Source organism: Sorex fumeus, unplaced genomic scaffold, assembly GCF_029834395.1.
Source record: "Sorex fumeus unplaced genomic scaffold, SorFum_2.1 ptg000240l, whole genome shotgun sequence".
In the NCBI taxonomy this organism is placed as follows: Eukaryota; Metazoa; Chordata; class Mammalia; order Eulipotyphla; family Soricidae; genus Sorex; species Sorex fumeus.
Window position 1 is genome coordinate 1,494,485 of NW_026606297.1, and position 22,230 is coordinate 1,516,714.

At 47.1% G+C, this 22,230-nt stretch overlaps 1 pseudogene; it reads left to right on the forward strand.

The window, feature by feature from the left end:
• Positions 1-19,957: 19,957 nt before the first annotated feature.
• Positions 19,958-21,081, forward strand: LOC130018165 (oxygen-dependent coproporphyrinogen-III oxidase, mitochondrial-like; annotated as a pseudogene).
• The last annotated feature ends 1,149 nt before the right edge of the window (positions 21,082-22,230 follow it).

Sequence of the window (22,230 nt, forward strand, 5' to 3'; positions counted from 1 at the left end):
GTGCTTCCTGCTGGGGAAAGTCTAGCTCAGCATATCCTGTAATGAGTGTGTGGTCTAGCCGGATATGGTGCCTGCAGGGAGCCAGGAGTCTGGGACTCCAGGTCACTCCCATGAAGTCAGCAATCTGTCAGAGAGACTGCAGGCAGGAGGGCAGGGAGGGCGAGGTGAGGAGGGAGAGTGAGAGAGGCAAGTGGGGCAGGAGCGAGCAGGGACTTCTGGGCCGGGCGTGGATGACGTCAGACTTCATTTTCTTTTTCCCTTCAGAACCTTGCAGACAATGACGTCATCTACCAAAATTACACTGGCGGCCTAATGAAGGCATGCCGTTTGCCAGAGATACACTTTGTGGATGACGCATCCGTGGATGCCCCACAGCGGTGCCACAGAGGCGCTCCACCCACTGTTTCTCAAGGGACTTCTGAAGACTCTGCGCTGGGTTTGACGCTTATTAAGAGCATCTCCTGCCAGCCCTGAAGGACTAAAGAATGAAACTGCTACAGTATGAAAAGTACAGGGGTCAAGGCACTGCCTACATGTGGCTGTCCATGGCTGATCCCCGACCCACCCCCAGCAACACCAGGTCCCCAAAGCACCACAGGGACAGAGCTTCCCTGCAAGTTGCAGACCAGGCACTGACAGTGACTGCCAGTTCTGTTGTTCAAGAGACTCAGGGAGGAGCCCAGGGTAGCACTTGGGAGACCCCCAAGATACTAATAATAAAACTTAAAGTTGGGGCTGGAGAGAGAGAAAGAGGGCACAGCAGATGAGGTGCTTACCCTGCATACAGCTGAACTGACTTCAATACCCAACCCTCCACCCCCGTTATGGTCTCCCAAACCCCACCCGGAGTGATGCCTGAGCACAGAGCCAGGAGTAAGTTCAGAGCATCACCGGCTGTTGTCCACCCACACCCTCCAAATAAAGAAACTAATGTTACTTATAAAATAAATAAGATAGAGTGGCATGTTCTTCGCTCCCGGAAGGGAGCATAACATGACCCTTGCCATAACCATGCCACCAGAGCCTGCATCAGGCTGTTTCATTCAAGGTGCCTGAGGTGGGGGGGTGATACCCCTCCCGGCCCCAAGGGACCCAGCCCCGGCAGCCGAAAACCTCCAGAACTCAATCATCACCACACTCACGGTCACTCTCCACATACGCAGGCCGAGCCTCACCCATGAGTAAACCTATTCCTGGACACTTCATGCCACATACCCCACACATACTCCAAGAGTACTGCACCACATTTGATGGGATTCAAAATAGGAGGCAACCAATCTTAGAGGGAAATATGTTTTTACAGATATATATATGCACACACACACACACATATGCACACAAGGCTCAACCTTTAACAACATGCTAGTGATCTCTTATAGAAGGGTTTAATGGAAGGGAGCAAGAAATGAGAAGTGGAGCAAGGAAAGCTTCTTTAACAAATTGTGCTGGCAAAACTGGACAGCTACATGCAAAAAAAAAATGGGCTCAAATCTCTACCTAACACCATGTACAAAAGTCAAATCAAAATGGATTGAAGACCTCAATATCATTCCTAGACTCCTATACTTCCAATTTTGTTTTCTTTTTGGGTCATACCCGGTGATGCACAGGAGTTCACCTGGTCCATGTACTCAGGAATTACTCTTGGCGGTGCTCGGGGGACCATATGGGATGCTGGGAATCGAACCTAGGTCGGCTGCGTGCAAGGCAAACACGCTACCGCTGTGCTATTGCTCCAGCCCCATACTTCCAAATTCTTAATCTGAATTCTTATCCTTTACTGTGGAAAGTTGCAATTTTTTGTCTCTTTCCAGGTTAGAAGTCTTGATGTCAATGAGTCAGCTTGGTTGATTTTTAAGGCCTCTCTTCTTGACTATAGATGACCGTCATTGTATTTTGTCTCTTTAGGTATGTTTCTGTTCAAATTTCCTCGTAGGGATTATTTCTGGGACTTTTAGGTGGCATAATGTAGTGCTGTGGCATCACATGGTAATACAAGTGCCTCATCCCTATATTATCTCTGGTTCTGAAATCTCTTCCCTCTCTCGTCTGTCTGTCTGTCCAGCTGTCTGTCTCTGTCTCTCTGTCTCTCTGTCTCTCTGTCTCTCTGTCTCTCTCTCTCACTTTCTGGACCACACTCAGCAATGCTCAGGATGTACTTCTGGCTCTGTGCTCAGGGATCACTCCTGGCATGGCTCAGGGGACCATACGGGATGCTGGGAATTAAACCTACATTAGCTGCTTGCAAAGCAAGTGCCTTGCCAACTGTACTATCTCTCCAAGTTCCCAAATTTCCTCTTAAAGAATTTAGTCATATTGGATTGGAGCATACCTTAATGATCTCATTTTAGCTTAATAACATATCAGAGACCCTCACTCCAAATGCAGTCTTAATAGGGACACTAAGGGTTAGGACTTCAACATAAGCACTTTGTGGAGACGTAATGAAGCCCAGGCAAGACAAAATGATTACTTAATTTAGAACATTTCATTACTGAGGCAACCCTTCCTAGGCCCCAGGACTCATATAGACTCAGTATTTCATATGCCATTTGTAACATGACATTAAAGTAATGACCTCAACTGGAAACAAAGGCAGAGCTGCAGACCAATGGAACAGAGTTGAATATCCTGACACACACTCTGAAATATCTGATCATCTGATCTTTTATAAGGGAGCAAGAAATGTGAAGTGGAGCAAGGATAGGTTCTTTAACAAATGGTGCTGGCAAAACTGGACAACTACATGTAAAAAAATGGGCTCAGACCTCTACCTAATACCATGTACGAAAATCAGATCAAAATGGATTAAAGACCTCAACATCAGACCAGAATCCATAAAATACATTGAAGACAAGGTTGGCAAAACCCTCCACGACATTGAAGCTAATGATATCTTCAAAGATGACATGGCAACCAAGGGGAAACAGAGATAGACAAATGGGACTATCTTAAACTAAGAATCTTCTGCACCTCGAAAGAAACAGTGACCAAAATACAAAAATAGTCAACAGAATGGGAAAGGATATTTACCCAATCGTCATTGGATAAGGGGTTGATATCAAGTATATACAAGGCACTAGTTGAACTCTATGAAAAGAAAACATCCAAGCCCGCCAGAAAATGGGGCGATGAAATGAACAGAAACATTCTCAAAGAAGATATCCGAATGGCCAAAAGGCACATGAAAAAATGCTCTTCATCACTAATCATCAGGGAGATGCAGATCAAAACAACAATGAAATATCATCTTGCACCACAAAGACTGGCCCACATACAAAAGAAAAAAAGCAACCGGTGTTGACGCAGTTGTGGGAAGAAAGGTACTTTCCTTTACTGCTGGTGGGAATGCTGACTGGTTCAGCCCTTTTGGAAAACAGTATGGACGATTCTCAAAAAATTAGAAATTGAAGGGGCTATGGTGCTGCCAGCAGATCAATCTGTACCTGTGAGGCGAGTGCATCAGCAGCCTGATGGCGTCTTCAGACTTTCAGATACCCCAAAATTGCAGCTGTGCCTTTGGCCAGACCCCAAAAACTTGGGGCAAAGTTTACCAAGAAACTAAACGGCCAAAAGTTAGGTATGTGGGAAACACACCCACAAACCACCTCCGGGTCAGCTATATAATTGGAGGCATGGCCTCTCTGGTTCCTGATTGAACTACTTAATGGCCATGACCCCAGAGACTCAGAAACAAATCTCGAAACCCAGCAGCTTTTGGCAGAAATGCGCCCAGTCCCTGCAGTAGGTTACTGGTGCTGGGCCAACCCAGGTGGGAATAGGTTTTGTGCCCTGGCCTGTTCCCCCTAGCGGCCCGGTGGCCGCCATCCTCCAGAGGCCACTGGACAGTCAGGTTTGGGCCCACAGTGATGAGACATTTTGGGCCTCACGGGACGGGGGTAGAGCCGATCCTGTCCTCCCCACCCCAACGAGACCCCAAGTCATCGCCCACAAATGGCCTCTCTGGCTCCTAATCAAGCTGCTTAATGGTCATGATCCCAGAGACACAGAAACAAACCTCAAAACCCAGTGGCTTTTGGCAGAAATGAGTCCGGATCCCACAGTAGGTTACTGTCACCGGGCCACCCTAGGGGGGAAAGGGTGTTGTCCCTCCGCCTGCTCCCCTTGGTGGCTTGGAGGCTGTCATCCTCCAGAGGCCATTGGACAATCAGGTTTGGGCCCGCAGTGACGAGACATTTTGGGCCTCACAGGATGGAAGTGGAGCTGGTCCTGTCCTCCCCACCCCAACCAGACCCCAAGTCATCGCCCACGAATGGCCTTTCTGGCTCCTCATCAAACTGCTTAACGGCCATGATCTCAGAGACTCAAGAGCAAATCTCGGAACCCAGCAGGTTTTGGCAGAAATCCCTCCAGATTTAAGTGTTAAAATTTAGAAATTTCAAAATCGTGCAGCCATTACTGCAGCCATGCGACATCATATGTTATTCATAACCAGCAATAGAAAGCAAATTGTCTACTGTTGCCTTTCCAGCAGATCTGAGTGTTGGGGTAAAATCTCAAATAATAATCGTGGGTCAGGTGTCAAAATATTGAATTTGATCAAAGTAGAGAGAGAGTAATGTGGAAATCACCTACCCATGGGTAGGGGGAGGGTGTGGGATGGGGGTATACTGGGGTTGTTGGGGGTGGAGAATGGGCACTGGTGAAGGTACAGATATTTCATTGTATGACTGAGACAGACCTGAAAGCTCTTTAACTGCTCTCATGGTGATTCAATAAATCACGATCACCACCATCCTGTTATTCGTCCATTGCCTCGAGCAGGCCCCAGTAATGTCTCCTTCATCCTAGCCCTGAGATTTTTAAGAAAGTTCCATATTCAAGGCTCTTTAGGAGAATGAGACCCATCATTGTTACTGGTATTTGGCATATTGGGTATGCCAGGGGGACTTTGCCAGACTCTGCCGTGTGGGCAGGTTACATTCGGTAGCCTGCCAGGTTGTCCAAAGTAGGAATGAGATAATAAGATGTCGTGGCCGCGTGCTTCCGGGAGCTGGGTTTTATAGTCAATAAATAAAATTATAAAAAATGGGAAAAAAAGTAAAGTGAAGTTCATGTACAATTCAATCAGCTAATCAGTGGCTGAATAAATAGCAGTACTCCTACATAAAAAAAAATTTTTTTTAATTTTTAAAAAATTAGAAATTGAGCTCCCATTTGACCCAGCAATACCACTCCTGGAAATATATTCCAAAGAGGCAAAAAGTACAGTCGAAATGACATCTGCACTTGTATGTTCATTGCTGCACTGTTCACAACAGCCAAAATCTGGAAAAAAACCCTGAGTGCAGAACAGATGACTGGTTAAAGAAACTTTGGTACATGTACACAATGGAATACTACACAGCTGTTAGAAAAGATAACGTCATGAAATTTGCATCCAAGTGGTTCTACATGGAAAGTATCATCCTAAGTGGAATGAGTCAGAAAGAAAGGGATAGATATAGAAAGACTGCACTCATCTGGGGAATATAAAGTAACAGAATGGGAGATGACCACCCAAGAATAGTTGAAATAAGTACCAGGATGTCTTCTCCATGGCTTGGAAGCCGGAAGCACATGCTGGGGGAAAAGGCAGCTCAGATAGAGAAGGGAATACCAAGTAAAGGGTGTTTGGAGGATTCGCTCAGGATGCGAGATCCGTGCTGAAAGTAGACTATAGACCGAACAGGATGGCCACTCAATGCCTCTATTGCAAACCACAACACCCTAAAGAACTTTAAGAGACATCAAAAGGGAATGCCCTGCCACAGAGGCGGGGCGGGGTGGGGGTGGGGGGGCAATAGGGTGGAGGGGGTAGGAGGGCTACTGGGATCATTGGTGGTGGAGAATGAGAACTGGTGGAGGGATGGGTACTCAATCCTTGCATAACTGAAACTCAAGCACAAAAGTTTGTAAGTCTACAACTGTACCTCATGGTGTTCCACTAATAAAAATAAATAGATAAATAAGAGAGGTTTAATGGATCCTGGATGAAATACAACAATCTTCACACTCTTTTCTCTAAGAGAACTTTTTTGGAGCATTTTCAGTGGTTTTTCATAACAAACAATACAAAATATTTTATTCTGGTTTCACTTTGGGGCAGGGATTGGGGTTCAGAATGGAAACATCTAAAATATGATGGTGGGAAGGTGTAAGGGTGGTGGGATTTGGAGTTGGAATAATAAATGGAACCAAATATTGTGAGCTACTTTATAAAATGTTTAAGAATTTAATTAATTAATTAATTAATTAAATAAAATGATGACAGCCTGGCTCATGCCCTCGTGAAGCTGGTCATGCTGGTTCGGGCAGTTAGTGAACCTTGATCAATAGCCACACAGTGAACAGCCAAAACAGTGCTCCTTTCCTTGAGTTCTAATGTACTTTGTCTGAAGGCTATTTTTGTTTACAAAAGAGTGAGTCTTTACATGGTTTTCGACCGTGATGTTGCCGCCAACATCTCCTCCAGCCCTTCGGCCTTCACTGTGCACAGGACTCTCCCACCTACTGCCACAGCAGCTCAGGGCTGGGGTCCAGGGCTAAGGGTTTTTTTCTTGTGGGACTCTGCCTCATCCCTGGCTCTATTCTTTATAAACCACTGAGGAGTGAGATCTAGTACTTGTCTTTTCCTGAGTTTCATGGCTCCAGCTCCGCCCCTATGTAGCAAAAGGCACCGGCACGTCTTAATGCCTATCACAACCTTGGCTGCTCGCCTGTTGTTTCCCAGTCTCAGCTGTTGTAAACAGCTCTGTGGCCAACATAGGTGTGAGTCTTCTCAAGTCAGTATGTGTGTGTGTGTGTGTGTGTGTGTGTGTGTGTGTGTGTGTGTGTGTTCTTGGGATAGATGCCAAGGAAGGGAATTACTAATCCAATCACAATTCTATTTTTTTAATTCATAAACGAAAAGTCTTACCATAAGTGCTTGGGTAACTCAAAGAATCTCCAGCATAACAGGACGCTTGCTGGAACGAAGAGATCCTGGCACAGGTTACAGCCTGCGGAGAAGCAGCTTTGTGGGGCCACAAGTTGTGACATGGCCCTGTGACGTGAGACTGCTGAGTCAGTCACTGCCATGGCCATGCTCACTAGGGGGTGTGAAAATTGAGATAAAGATTCCCAAGTGCTAATATAGAGGCCAGAAGGACTGGTCAATGGCTGGAAATTACCACAGTGGGTGTTGGGGAGAAGCTGAGGGTGGGTAAGATAGAGGAGAGCCCAATCTGACAACAATAGTTGGAAACGATCACTCTGGACAAGAACTGAGTGTCGAGAGTAGGTAGAGGGACATACATGATAACCTTTCAGCAATCTGTACTGCAAACCATAATGCCCAAGGAGAAGGAGAGAGAGGGGCAGAGAGAAAAACAGAGAGAGGGAGAGAGAAAGAAAGAGAGAAAGAGGAGAGAGAGGGGAAGGGGAGAGGATGAGAGGGATAGAGAGGAGAGGGAGAGAGCAAGAGAGAAGAAGAGAGAAAGGGGAGAGAGTGGGAGGGGGAGGGAGAGAGAGGGGAAGAGCAGGAGAGACAGAGAGGCAGAGAAAGGGACGCCTGCCATCGAGGCAGGCTGGGGTTGGGGGGAGCTGGGGGAGAGAAACTGTCTCCGTGGCCGCTAAGGCAGGGCGGGACCCTGAGGCTGTCCACGCTCCCAGCCACCAGAACCAAGGCTGACAGTAGTGACCGGTCCCCAGAGCTGCGTGTCTGCTCTCACGGCTTTCGCTGTGCGGGATGGAATTTAGGATGGACGGGAAGTACAGGCAGCTGTCACTCCAAGCCATTTCCCCTCAAAGATGCACTTCTCTCTTCCCCTTGTGCTCCCCTCATCCTGTCCCCAGGCGCCCTGACATAAAGCAATTTCGATGCCCTGGTTTGGTTCAGCCCCTTGGCCCTGCTAACCTGTCTCAGTGCATTAATTCACATTTGCCTGCCTCACACCGATGCCTCTGCCCTGCACCAGCCAAACCAAGCCGCACGCTGATGAAGACAGAATCACGCTACAAATCACAACAGACTGACTGCAACGTCCCCACAGTGACTGCAACGCCCGCATGAAGCCAGGTCCAACAGCCTCCAGCCACTTTGCTAATACGCCTGGTTCCCCACCAGCTCCTTCAAGCAGCACCACTCCAACGCTCTGCAGAAGTGCTCAGATTGAACAGTCGGCCCTCGCCTGGCGCCTCTCTCCAGATACAGTCTCCATCTCTGGGCAGCTGCTGGCCAGCCTCTCCATCTGTCAGACTGGCCCTCTGCCCAGTGGGAGAGATTAGCCAGCGGTTCCCTGAGGCCAGCAAAATCGCCCAGAAAGACTGGTATTTGCTGGATCGTGGCACTGCAGGCTCACATTCCACACCTCTCGCTGGAAATTCTTCCCATTACACCTGTTGGCAAGTTAGCCTGGTAAAACCCTGGGCCCCCTGTCACAGAAGAAAGCACCCAGCAGCCAGCAGTATTGGCACTGCCGTTCCCCCTGACAGCAGCCAGGCTCTGCTCAGCCTGGCACTGCAGGAAAGGAAGGTTTCCCAATGCTGAATCCCTCCCTGCTGTTTCGTCTCCCCCAGGTCACCTGCCAAGGTCTGCCACAGGGGAGGAAGCTGACGGGAATGGCTGGCGCATGGTGAGTCATCTACAGAGATGTGTGATGACTCTTGCTGCCAATCCACTCGGGGCCAGGACTTCCTGAATGAAGGTTTCTCGGGGCAGGCAGCCACTTAATCACACTCATCCCTACCTGGTTTCTATTTTAGAGAAGGAGGGCTGCCATTCAGGAGAGGAGGCAGGCCAGCAGAGGCAGAGCCGACTTCACTAGACACACTACCGATCTGCAATCAAATCAAAAATTGAGAGGAGCTTGCCCCTAGGTGGCATTTAATTAAAAAACGAGAGAGGTGATGTTTTCTAGGGCACGTTAAACTTATACAGCCATGGAGGTCATCACTCCTTGCCCACTAATCTGGTCATATCTGGGACACAGAAGGAGATGCATTCTCTCTGTGTGAGAAAAGAAGCCAGTAGCTTTAACAACAACTATATGAAAACAGTGAAATAAAAATTAATGAATAAAGGGCCAGGAGACAGTACCATCATTAAGGCAAAGGTCTAGCTTCTGTCCCACCCCAGTTCCATACCCAAGCATCGAAGATCTAGCCCTGCAGCAACCTCAAGATGGCTCTGTTGGTGTCCCTCACTGTAGGATCCAACTGGCCTCACATCATCAGACCCTGTCACAAGACTGCTGCATGGGGGGTTGCATATCAGCAGTGATGACCCCCTCCACCACCCCCAAAATCAACACCACACCCTGCTAATACACAGAGATGCCAGGAGGAGTACTGAGTATTGGAATCACCCCAAGGCGTAGAGTCCTTTAGGCTAGAGACAGCAAATGAGGAGTGGGTTAGCCCATGAGTAAAGTTTCCCCGGAGTCACGCAAATAACTGATCCAGAAAATAACTCACATCCGGCCAATAGTCCTTGACTAAAACCCAGGTTGGTCCGGTTCTATTCTGAGAGCCCAGAGGGAGTCATTCACAACCCAGGAAATTCTCTAAATGTCTACAATCATTACATGAGGGAATTTTCCCCCCCAAAGAGTGACAGAAAGAAATCTCAATTATCCACTCCCCGTCCCCCAAATGCTGGTGGCTCTGCAGAATCAAGGTCTGCATACGACACGCACATTATTTTTAGGGGCCCAGCAGGAAGTCCTGACTCACACTTGCATTATCCAAACCACTGCACTTTAGAGCACTCCTTGGTCCTACAGCTATTCTCTGCTTCCTTTTCCTGTTATGTACTTTCAAGGTACTAATTTATTTATTCATGCTTCGGTGAGACTTAAGTTTATCATGGTCAATAAGCTGCCATCGCTGTTAAATGATGCAGGCTCTCTGCTGGGCAGCACAGCCAAACGGGAGGCAGCAGCTCAGCACTCGCCGTGCAAGGATTCTCTGCCCACGGGACAGACGAGGCCCTGGTCAGCAGCTTAATTGCGTATGACACAGACCATCGTCCACAGTTTGCTGGGTTGAGTCTGTGTAATTTACTTTTCTTTGGTAAGAAACCCGATGAAAGCCAAGATGTTGAAGACCATTAAATATATTCCCATCCGTTAAGTAGGCCAGGAAATTACGCATGTTTTGCACCAACTTTCACTACCTGATTTGAAAGGCTCACATAAGAGGCCGGAGGGTAGAGCATGAGCTAATATTGATTTTCCAACTTCCGTTTCTAACTTTCAAGGCTGTCCGTAGTCACACATCAATGATGTATAACTGGCCCATCAAGTCACAGTCTCCTTCTGTCCTAAAGCGAGATGTGTCCTGTGGTCACGGCACACGATTACAATAAAATGAATCTTAAAGAACCTGGATTTAAAAATGAATCCCCCCTGATAGGAAGGATGAGAGTGCTCCGAACTAGGAAAATGCTTCTTTAAAGTCACGGGCCCCTCTGATCCTCATGAGAATTCTGCTTAAGCAACCTTCACCAGTTATTCTCACCACTCTCACGACTCAGCTCTCTTATGCAGAGATCTGAAGTCACCTTGCTTCTGAGCTTTTCCTCTCCCCCACCCTTTTTTTAGGTGATCTGATCACTAAGGCACCTAGCATTGGGGTGACCTTCTTCGGATCTGTCCCAAACTGACGCCTCGTTGCTTGTAAATAGATACTTGGAATTCTGTGCTGCTTGTGCGTGCATCTTTGTGAAAGAGACAAACAGGCAGAGAGGGAGAGAGAGTTACGCTTCTCCAAGCAAATGGAAAGATTTAGGCATTCTGTTATTTATCTTCTCTACAAGAGAGATCCTTCTCTCCAACTGACAAGAATCCCTGAGGCAAGGTGATCATGGCAAGGGCCATGTGCTCATTGAAGACACTAACTGATGGAGAGACGAATGAAATCTCAAATTGTAAGTCCAGACCCATCTCTCTCCTGATGTCATCCATCCACCCAAGCCCATACTAGCGGTTACAATTTCCCTTTTGGAGGCCAGAGGTTCCCAAACTTTGACCTATCATTCACTTTTCAGAAAAAAAAAAAGTTACTCCATGCCCCTTTGGAAAATCTAGCTTCTTTAAGTGAAAAAAAAAAAAACCACCAGAAATACCTCCTAGCTGCACCTGAGGCATCTGCTGCCTCATTGGTGTATTCCAGCACCTTCCTGAGGTGTGTGTGTGTGTGTGTGTGTGTGTGTGTGTGTGTGTGTGTGTGTGTGTGTGTGTTGGGGGCAGAGGGTGGCCATATCCCTCACTTTGGGAAGCTATGCCCTAGGTTGTTAAAGCACTCTGCCTTTTCCTGTATCACAGCAGTCATAGCAAACTCCATCGCATAATATATACTGGCTGTGTTTGCTTCTCTCCCTCTGGTCTACTGTGCACTCTATGCTAGTAACTTTTGCAGACTAGCTCTAATCCGTGCAACGGCCATTCCACAGAGATGTTGCTATCATTACTATGTCTTACTATCTCCCTCTACGGAGCTACGATGTTATCTGCAAAGCAGTAATGCTTCCCCTTTCCTGGTGGGTTCCTCCAAGAGAAGGGACCCCTCGCCCCCTCATTAGTGAAACCCTCCAGGCCTCTTGCTCTCCTTTCTTCTTCTGCCCAGGGAAGTCTCAGTGTGACCGCTAAGACCTGCCTCTCCTTTAGCTCCCTTCCTTGCCCTTCCAGTCCTCCCATGCAAAGACCCCAGGTGCCTCTGCTCCCTCAAACACTAAATGCTCCACAGGTAGTCCTGGCTCCTGTGGCCAAAGGCATGAGGGACTGTAACAGGGGAGATAAAGCCTCGCTATACCAATATAGTCCCTAATGTATCAGTGATCTCTGGGGAAAATTCTAAGGAGTATAATTTTGGAAGCGCGAAATGTGCAGAGAATGATTGAATCCATGAAAGAGCTTTGAGGCTCACATTTGCAGTGTTTGAGCAGATGTTCTGAGCTCCAAATTGTGCTAGGGCTTATTTATAAAGGTTAATCCAATGGCACAGCTGGAATTTAAGTACAGCAGCCTGGGGGAAAGCTTCTATGTTCTGTTCATAATACATTGAATTTGGAAACGACCACTGCTGCAGCCAGCTTGGTCCATGGGCCACTGAGAAAGGGTGCTCAGACAGCATCGAAAGCTGAGAAGGCCATTGGCCACAGCAAGGGCAGAACAGCATAGAGATGGACAAGGCTGCGTGGTCACAGCCAGGGCATTTCAGACTGACGTGCTCTCGTGGGGACAATTTGGCAGGTGGCAGCCCACGGGCAGGGCAAATGGTCTCTGGGTACTGAGACCTACAAATGGGTGGGTTTTCCTGAGCAAGTGTGGTCAAGGTCATGACTGGGCTGGCAAGAGAGGAGCAGCTTAGCTGCTTTTTTTTTTTCATGGACTGTGCCAGAAAGTTCTGTTTGCACAAGAGGGCCCTGTGTGAGGTTCTAGATTCCTAGTGGGAGTACTAGGCCCCAGTGGGCAAAGCAACTGGGAAACGCAGCTACGTGACAATGAGAAAAGATCCACCTCTGGTGAGGGGGATTGTGATGACGACTAACTCAAGACTCTGCAAGGAGGCAGCCAGGCCTCTAAGGCCCCTGCTCATTGGGTCATGGTACCCTCGAGGTGTTTCCTCCCAGACAGACACAGCCAGGCTTGGAGAGAGACAGCTCAGTCAGGTCTCATCCAAGTCTCGTGTTGTGTGTGTTGGGGGCCAGAGATCTTGGTGGAACCTCCAAATGTTAAGGGACCAAAGATCTCAGTGGAACCTACAAATCTTAGGTGGCTGCAAGCCTGAGCTCGACTGAGACACACAGAGCCAGCACAGGCATTTCAAGGTTTTATTCACACACCAAAGACACTGATATAAGGAACTCAAAGCTGAGGGTTCTCCAGCCTAAGAGACTTGGAACTCTGGTCCCCCTCAGTGAGAGGTTTTTGAAGCCCTATGCCCTCCTGCCTACATGCCCGGGTTCCCACTGCCAGGTGCGGTCTCACCACCTTGAGTACGCAAGCAGAGGGTACAGAAGTGAAACAAAACAGTTAACAAATCTTGTTCCATTTGCTTGAGTCATCCAGTTTCCTGTGGTCAGATGTCTGAGCATTTGTGTCCTTGTCCTTGGCGTCCGGCATGTTTTTCTTACTAGGTTGTAAACTCATGACGCTGAGGTACTAACTGGAGCCTAGCTCTCTACAATGGCATTGCAGTGGTCCTTTCCAGTGGATTGTGCCCACTACCTCTTGCCTAACTTGTGTGATTTTTCTGCACACACAAAATGTTTCTCTCTGGATTCTAGAACCCTGTTTTATGAGAGTTGCACTTGGGGTCCGAACCATCACCTGTCCTCGGTTTGATGGAATACAGGCTGCGATCCCTGGGGCTGCCCTATTAAGCTTTTGTGAGAATGAAAAGATGGTGGTGAGTCTTTGCTTCACACTCTATCAACTGTGGGAGAACAGCTTCATGCCTCTGGACGTGTCTCGGCCACCCTGTGTTCGTGAAATGCTCTCAGAAGGGCTGTTGGCAGACTTTTTATCAAATTCATCTGACCTCTAAAGCCTATAGGGAGAAGTGCCAGTGTGAGGAAGGCACAGCTCAGGCCTCTCCCCAGACCACAGAGCACAGAGGAGGGTCCATCCTCAACCCCATGCAGAGTCTGCCAAGACCCTTTTCCCTGCCTCTGCCAGGTCAAAGCCATCCTCTGAATAAGACAAGCTGGTCTTAGCCATTTTCATGTATTTAGCTTATGCATGAATAGAAGGAATCCAGGCCATGCTTGCCCCTGCAGGCACGGCCCCTGGCTAGCCTGGAAGTTACTCAACACTTCTACTACACACGCACAAATACACATTTTCAAGAATAAGTTTGGATGTTCTGCATCTAGGCCTAACTCCAGAACCACATGGTCCTCCCAATGTCACCAGGCATGAACCCTAAGCACTGAGCCAGGAATAGTCCCCAAGCACCACCAGGTGTGGACCCAAAACCAAAAATGAAAAGCATGTCCTTGGGGCTGGAGCGATAGCACAGTAGGTAGGGCATTTGCCTTGCACACAGCCAACTCAGGTTCGATCCCCAGCATCCCATATGGTCCCCTGAGCACCGCCAGGAGTAATTCCTGAGTGCAGATCCAGGAGTGACCCTGAACATCGCTGGGTGTGACCGAAAAGGCAAAAAATAAATAAAATAAATGTAAAAAATAAAAATTGCATGACTATATGCATGTTTAAAAATTATTGACTTTTCATCTTCATCTGCCATGGAGGCGGGGAGAGGAGCAGGATGGGAAGAGTGTATGCTGGGGACATTGGTGGTAGAAAATGCACACTGGTGGAGGGATGGGGGTTTGGTCATTGTATGACTGAAACTCGTTCATGAAAGAAAGCTTTGTTATTGTATCTCACGGTCAAAACGATTCAGTTAAAAAAATATTTATTTTAATATCATCCCATCCATGTCTTAACTTCAGTCATTCCTGTGGCAAAAAGGAGAAGATCACAGCATGGACTTTTGCTACGTATCCAAGTTTAAAGGCCGTTGTGAAGACAAGCCCGAGTGCCATTGTTTGGGTTCAGAACTGAGCTAGAGGGCCAGAAATGGGGCTCAGTTGCAAAGCACACGACTTGGAACCCTGTCAAAGGAATAAACTCAAAACAAACAAAACTCCACCCACAACGGAAGTATTTTTTTAAATGTTCATTTTGTTTTTAAAAATGAACATCTGTTTTATGTCAAGGAACTACTCTGGATTCAAAGTGAGATATTCAGGAGCGACTTGCTCAAACACAAAGCAAAAGTCTGTGATGTGTGTGCAAAGGAAATCGCTGCCAGTGATTGACACCCATTTAAAAATTCAGCAACATTTAGGTGTTGCTGTTCCTGGGGTTCCTGGGTGTCACCGGCCCACCTGTGGCGACCTGAGGATCCCCTTGGTGCATTCAGGGCTGATCGCCATCCCCCAGCCCGGCTGATGGTGGATGAACAAAGGAAGAGCGTGGGGGACCCACCTGGCTGGTGGTAATCAGTGGCCATTTATTCCAGTCCCATGGAGTTAGTTATAGAGAAATCATGAAGGTGTTGGGGTAGCAATTACACATAGTTGTGGTTGAGTATTAGCATAAACAATGAACGGACGTAAAGCGTTTCCTTCAGGGGAAGTTCTTCTAGGAGATATTCAAGGACAAAATCTCGTCTAAGGGCTCAAAATTAGATCCCTACTAAGAGATCCAACCAAGGGCAGAATTCCATCTAAAGGTGTATCACTTTCTCCTTTTCTTAGCTAGAAATCCATTTGAACAGTCATCTTAAGTTTACTTCTTAATGATATTTCTAGTCCATACATATTTTGTGGGCTGGAGCGATGGCACGGCAGGTAGGGCATTTGCCTTGCAAGCGGCCAACATGGCCGACCCGAGTTCAATTCCTCCGACCCTCTTGGAGAGCCCAGCAAGCTACTGAGAGTATCTTGCCCACACAGCCATGCCTGGCAAGCTCCCCATGATGTATTAGATATGCCAAACACAGTAACAATTGTCACAGTGGAGATGTTACTGGACCCGCTTGAGCAAGATCGATGAACAACGGGAGGACAGTGACAGTGACAGTGACATATTTTGTATGGACACAGTAAGTGATATATTAAGCTTAAAGGGTGTCTCCTCCTGGGTTCATCTCATATATATCCCAGACTAGTATCCTCGGGCCAGCTTAGTCTTTCCTAACCCCAGCAGGGTCCTTATTCAGTTACTTCTTTGGGTATCATGACAGAATTTGTTCCATGACTGGGATTTTAACCTATACTTCTTATAGTGCTTAGCTTTTTGACACCAGGGTAGCTTATGACTTGCCCTGGGTCCATCCAAGTCCCTCACCAGGATCCCTCCCACTTTTGGGGTGTTGGGAATTAAGGGCAACTGAGGCTTAAGTCAAGTAAATATGGCAGACGCCCAGGAGTCAACTCCCATGTTACAAAAGCATAGCATTAACTGTCTTCCTGTGTCTATACAAAAAGGACATTGCACCAAACTATGCAAAGGACATAAGGGAAAGAGAAAGCAACATTTCACTCATATACACAAAATCACAAAATCCAGAACCCTTGGAAGAATTTGACTTTACAAGTTATAGATTCTGATTTGGGGATATAAGTGATTAACAGACAGGGGAAGAGTGCGAAGGAGAGGTTAAAAATAAACACAGAGGACTGGGATTGCCTAGGGAAATTGGGTGTGCCTTGGGAGCACTGTGGTGGGAGTAACTCAAGAAACCTAAGCTCTCTGCCGCAGGGGTAGGGGAGGGGAGAAAGAACAAATCAACATCACTTCTTAAAGTGCTTAGAACTATAATCCAACAACTGTATCACTGCATCACTGTCATCCCATCGGTCGTCGAATTACTCAAGCGGGTGCCAGTAACATCTCTATTCCTCCCAGCCCTGAGATCTTAGCAGCCTCTTCTTACTTGTCTTTTCCCAATGATTGGAGGCTCTTTCAGGGTCAGGGGAATGAGACCTATTGTTGTTACTGTATTTGGCATATCGGATACACCACGGGGAGCTGCTTGTGCGGGCTGGATACTCTTGGTAGCTTATTGGGCTCTCCGAGAGGCATAAATGTGTAGGAAGTGTCTTATAATGTGTCAAGGGGCCTGGAAAGTGGTCTGGAGCATGGCGGTGTTTGGGGTGGGGAGGGCTTTTACCCGTCTGTACTATCTCTGGCCCTTCGTTAGTGGGGTATTCACGTCCTGGCTCTGTGCTTAGGGGTTACTCCTGGCAGTGCTCAGTGAACCATGCGGTACTGGGAACTCAACCCTAGACCTTCTAGATGCAAAGTATACACTTAGTTCATTAAACTCTCTTTCTCATCTCCAAATAAGAAATTTATAGTGTGTATCCACCATTAGGAACTTGGCATATTCCCAAGGCTTATAGATATTTTAAATAAAATAGGTGGCGATATTAACAGATAAGATTTTATGTTGCATAATGAAATATGTCAACAGAGTGGGAATCGGCCTGACTCACCAAACCAATATTTTCCAAAGCACCAAAGTGCAATAATAACAAGTATGGCATTATTACAATGCTGCATTAGGAAAATGAGGTGTGGGTACAAAACCCTTTCAAAATGCAAGGTATCCCAGTGGATTTTGATATAACAGCTTAGGAAAAGCACAGTGATATGACTTCAGATTCCTCATAGCTAATCTTTGAGGAAATACCCCTTGTCAATATTAGTGAGGAATCAAAGAAGAAAACCCACAATTATTTAGAACAGGTTTGAAAACACACTGGCTTTTTTTCCAACTGCAGAACCCTTTGTGGCCAGAACGTCTGATTTTTCAAATGGAAGAACAGATTGTAACTGATTAAAGCAGAAGCAGATCAGGAAATCTGGATGCCTCCTAGCTCACATGAACAAAGTTTGCAAACATGTGAAAACAAACGCCACTCTTTCACTCATTCTGTTTGTTTGTTTGCGAAATTAGGCATTTCTAATAAAAACGTTATTTATGTTAAACCATAATGGGTTTATTTTTGTTGTATGGAGCTATTTTGACTCTCTTGGTTTTGATTTCTTATATAGTAAATCTCTTTAATAAAAGCAAAAAAGAGGGGGTATGGTGCTGCCAGCAGGTCAATCTGTACCTGTGAGGTGAGTGCATCAGCAGCCTGATGGCACCTTCAGACTTCCAGATACCCCAAAGTTGCTGCTGTGCCTTTGGCCAGACCCCAAAAACTTGGGGGTAAAGTTTACCAAGAAAGTAAACAGCCAAAAGTTAGGTATGTGGGAGACACACCCACAAACCACCTCTGGCTCAGCTATATAATTGGAGGCATGGCCTCTCTGGTTCCTACTCGAACTGCTTAATGGCCATGATCCCAGAGTCTCAGAAACGAATCTCGGAACCCAAAGGCTTTTGGCAGAAATGCGTCCTGTTCCTGCAGTAGGTTACTGGCGCTGGGCCACTCCAAGTGGGAATAGGTTTTGTGCCTTGGCCTGTTCCCCCTGGCGGCCTGGTGACCACCATCCTCCAGAGGCCACTGGACAGTCAGGTTTGGGCCTGCAGTGACGAGACACAAGGGGCCTCACCACATGGGGATGGAGCCAACTCTTTCTCCCCATCCCATCAAGACCCCGAGTCGCCACCTACAAACGGCCTCTCTGGCTCCTGATCAAGCTGATTAATAGCCATGATACCGGAGACTCAGAAACAAATCTTGAAACCCAGTGGCTTTTGGCAGAAATGCATCTGGACCGCATACAAGGTGGCTGCCAACTCAGAGCTTATTGGAAAGCCAGGTATGAGCCGGCGGTGCCGGGGCAACTGCAGTCTCATGGGAAGGGGGGTGGTACAGGCTCGTCCTTCATGCCCTATCGAGGTCACGAGTTGCCTCCCAAAGGCGGCTCTCTGGCATGGCCATGGCTCCAGAGGCAAAAGGACTTAGTCCAGAACCCAGCAGCTTGCAGAAGAAAAGTGAATGGACCATACATCAAACTACGGCACCATGCCTCCCCAGAAGGGAAAGGGTGTTGCTCCCTTCCGCCTTTTTCCGCCCTGGCAGCCAGGTGGCCGCTGCCTCAGAGCTTATAGGGAAGCCAGGTATGAGCCGGCAGTGATGGGGCAACTGCAGTCTCATGGGAAGGGGGGCTGTACCGGCACGTCCTTCACACCCTACTGAGGTCACGAGTTACCCCTCCCCACCCCCACGAGCGGCTCTCCGGCATGGCCATATCACCAGACACACAGAAACCAATCTCGTAATTATCTGGCTCTTTGCAGAAATCCAAAATCGTGGCCGCGTGACATTATATGATTCTCATAACCAGCTATAGAAAACAAAATATTTCACAATGCCTTTTCAGCAATTCTGATTGTTTGGGGGGAAATTCTAAACAATAATGGTGCATCTTTTGTCGAAATAATTAATGTAATCAATGTAGAGAAGAGTTAAGTGGAAATCATCTGCCTCACAGGCATTTGGAGGGGTGGGAGGGGGGCTATACTGGGGTTCTTGGCAGTGAAAAATGAGTACTGGTGAAAGGAAAGGTGTTTGATCATTGTATGACCAAGACTTAAACCTGAAAGCTTAGTAACTTTTCCCACAGTGATTCAATAAATAAATATAAAAAGGAAAAAATAAATTTAAAAAATTGAGGTGGAGTTCATGCCCAATTCAATCAGCTAATCAGAGGCTGAATAAATAGCAATACTCCTACCAAAAAAGAAAGCAAAAAAGAATTTCACACAAAATCACAAATCATCCTGTTATTCGTCGATTGCCTCGAGCAGGCCCCAGTAACGTCTCCTTCATCCCAGCCCTGAGGTTATATTCAAGGCTCTTTAGGAGAATGAGACCCATCATTGTTACTGGTATTTGGCATATTGGGTACGCCACGGGGAGTTTGCCAGACTCTGCCGTGTGGGCAGGCTACATTCGGTAGCCTGCAAGTTTGTCCAAAGTAGGAATGAGATAATAAGATATCATAATAAGATGTTCAAAGTTTGTCCAAGTTTGTCCAAAGTAGGAATAAGATGTCATAATAAGATGTTCGCAGCCGCGCGGTTCCGGGAGCTGGTTTTTATAGTCTCTGAGTCTTGGCCGCTGATGGGATTACATGGCGCCAGGGGGCCAGTTGGTGGGTGTGACCCCCGCCTACTGGAATTTGGAGGATCTGGGTGGAGGATGCTTGACTCCAATCCGAGTAGGCTTGGAGATCTCGGCCCCGGAACCCGTGTGGCTTTGTCCCTCTTCAGGTGTGCGGAGAGTGGTCTCAGCAAGGTGGTGTCTGGTCCTGGAGGTCTTCGGCTGCCTGAGCCCTGGTCGGGGCGGGGAGGAAAGCTCAACCAGCTCCCCTCCAACGGGCCCCCCAGCGAGGACAGCCAGGCGCGGGGTCAGGAGACTGCACTCTTCTCTTCTGGGAGCTGGTTCTTATAGTCTCTGAGTCTTGGCCGCTGATGGGATTAGCGCTGATGGCCGGCCGGGCTGGCGGGGCTGGCGGCCGAGGCACTCAGATGGGCCGAATGTGCCGAGATGTTGTCCCGGAGCAGTCCGGGGGCACGGGGCCCCGAGGAAGAGGACAACGAGCTGACCCCACCGCTGCCGCCGCTTCATGGCCCGGCCCGTGACCGACCTGCAGGAGCTGCGGGCGCGGCCTGGCGACATGAAGACCCGGATGGAGCTGCCCATCCTGTAGACGCAGGCGCAGGTGTGCCAGGCGCTGGCACAGGTGGATGGGGGCGCCGGCTTCTCGGTGGACCACTGGGAGCAGAAGGAAGGAGGAGGGGGTATCAGCTGTGTCCTTCAAGATGGGCATGTTTTCGAAAAAGCTGGCGTAAACATTTCTGTCGTCCATGGGAATCTTTCTGAGGAAGCAGCAAAGCAAATGAGAAGCAGAGGGAAAAATTTGAAGACTAAAGATGGTAAATTACCATTTTCTGCTATGGGAGTGAGCTCTGTTATCCACCCAAAGAATCCTCATGCTCCTACTATTCATTTCAACTACAGATACTTTGAAGTGGAAGAAGCTGATGGTAACACGCAGTGGTGGTTTGGCGGTGGATGTGACCTCACTCCAACATACTTGATCAAAGAGGATGCTGTGCATTTTCACAGAACTCTGAAGGAGGCTTGTGACTCGCATGGTACAGATCTCTATCCCAAATTCAAAAAATGGTGTGACGATTACTTTTTCATCACCCATCGAGGAGAGCGGAGGGGCATCGGCGGGATCTTCTTCGACGACCTGGAATCTCCGTTCCAAGGAGGCGGTGTTTGGCTTCGTGAAGAGCTGTGCCCAGGCCGTGGTTCCTTCGTACATTCCCCTGGTGAAGAAGCACTGCTGTGCCTCATTCACCCCCCAGGAGAAGCTGTGGCAGCAGCTGCGGTGGGGACGATATGTAAAATTTAATCTGCTGTATGATTGGGGCACAAAGTTTGGACTCTTCACTCCAGGCTCCAGGATTGAGAGCACCTTGATGTTTTTACCTCTGACTGCCCGATGGGAGTACATGCACTCACCCTCAGAGAAAAAAGAATTTAACCGGATTTTATTCATGAAGCGACTAATTGCTCCCAACGTTGTAGATGACTGTTGGCTAAATTGATTAATTTCTAATCATTCTAATCATTTCCCTACCTACTAATTTTATAACATTAAATTTTATAACATTAAATCCATTCAATAATCCAGGAATATTGTATTATACATTAAAAAGAACTTTGTTAATAATTCAACAATGATTCAGAGATGAAAGTGATATGAAACAAATAAATTCCATTGGCCGTGACCATGAGATGCTTCTGGACAAAAGAGCCAGCAGGGAACATTGAGGGGTGGAGAGACTGTCATATCCTTGCATTTCTAATTCACATAGGAAATAACATTGAGTGATATCAATTTCTCTGTTTATTTAAACTTAAACCTGAAAGGAGATTTAATTTTTGATCTCTAAACTGGAGAGCCCAGAAGGAACTAAACTGAACAACACAGCAAAAGAAATGGGGAAGGAGTAAGTATTTATCCTTCCGCTCAGAGTGATCTTAGCTATGATTTTACTAAGGCACCTCTCTAATTCGTTCCAGAGGGTTCTAGGAGTAAAACCTTCACTTTCCAGTAAATTAAAAAGTGGGTACCTAAAAGATACTAATTAATTTTGAGATCATCTTGGAGGGAGGAGCCCTACTATCGTCTAGATGAACAGCTCCCGTTTGTTTGAAGGGCCACGCTCAGTGCTATTCAGGGGCCGTGTGGTGCCAGGGATTGATTCTGAAGCTCCTACATGCAAAACATGTACAATTTATTTATGTTAAATTATAATGGGTTTATTTTTGTTATACCGAGTTATTTTGACTCTCTTGGGTTTGATTTCTAATATAGTAAATCTTTTTAATAAAAGCAAAAAAGAAGCTAACCAGATTTTATTTATGAAGAGACTAATTATTCCCAATTTTGTATATTGCTGTTGGCTAAACTGATTCATTTCTACCCCTCACCATTCATATTGTGGCAAGTGGGTAAGTGGTTGGCAGTCTGGCGATAAAAAATTAACCTGATGTTTCTTCTACAATTCATAGTTCATAGCCTTTCTGAATGCTGTATCTGTTGCTAATATTGAACAGAATACCATTTTCAGGGCAGAGTACATAGAGGATTAAGTTTTCCCCAGTAACTTGACAGGGAGTAAGTTCACTGTGTACATGTTTGCTTATTAAAAACCATGTTTAGCAATCACTTTCTACTGACAAATATATAT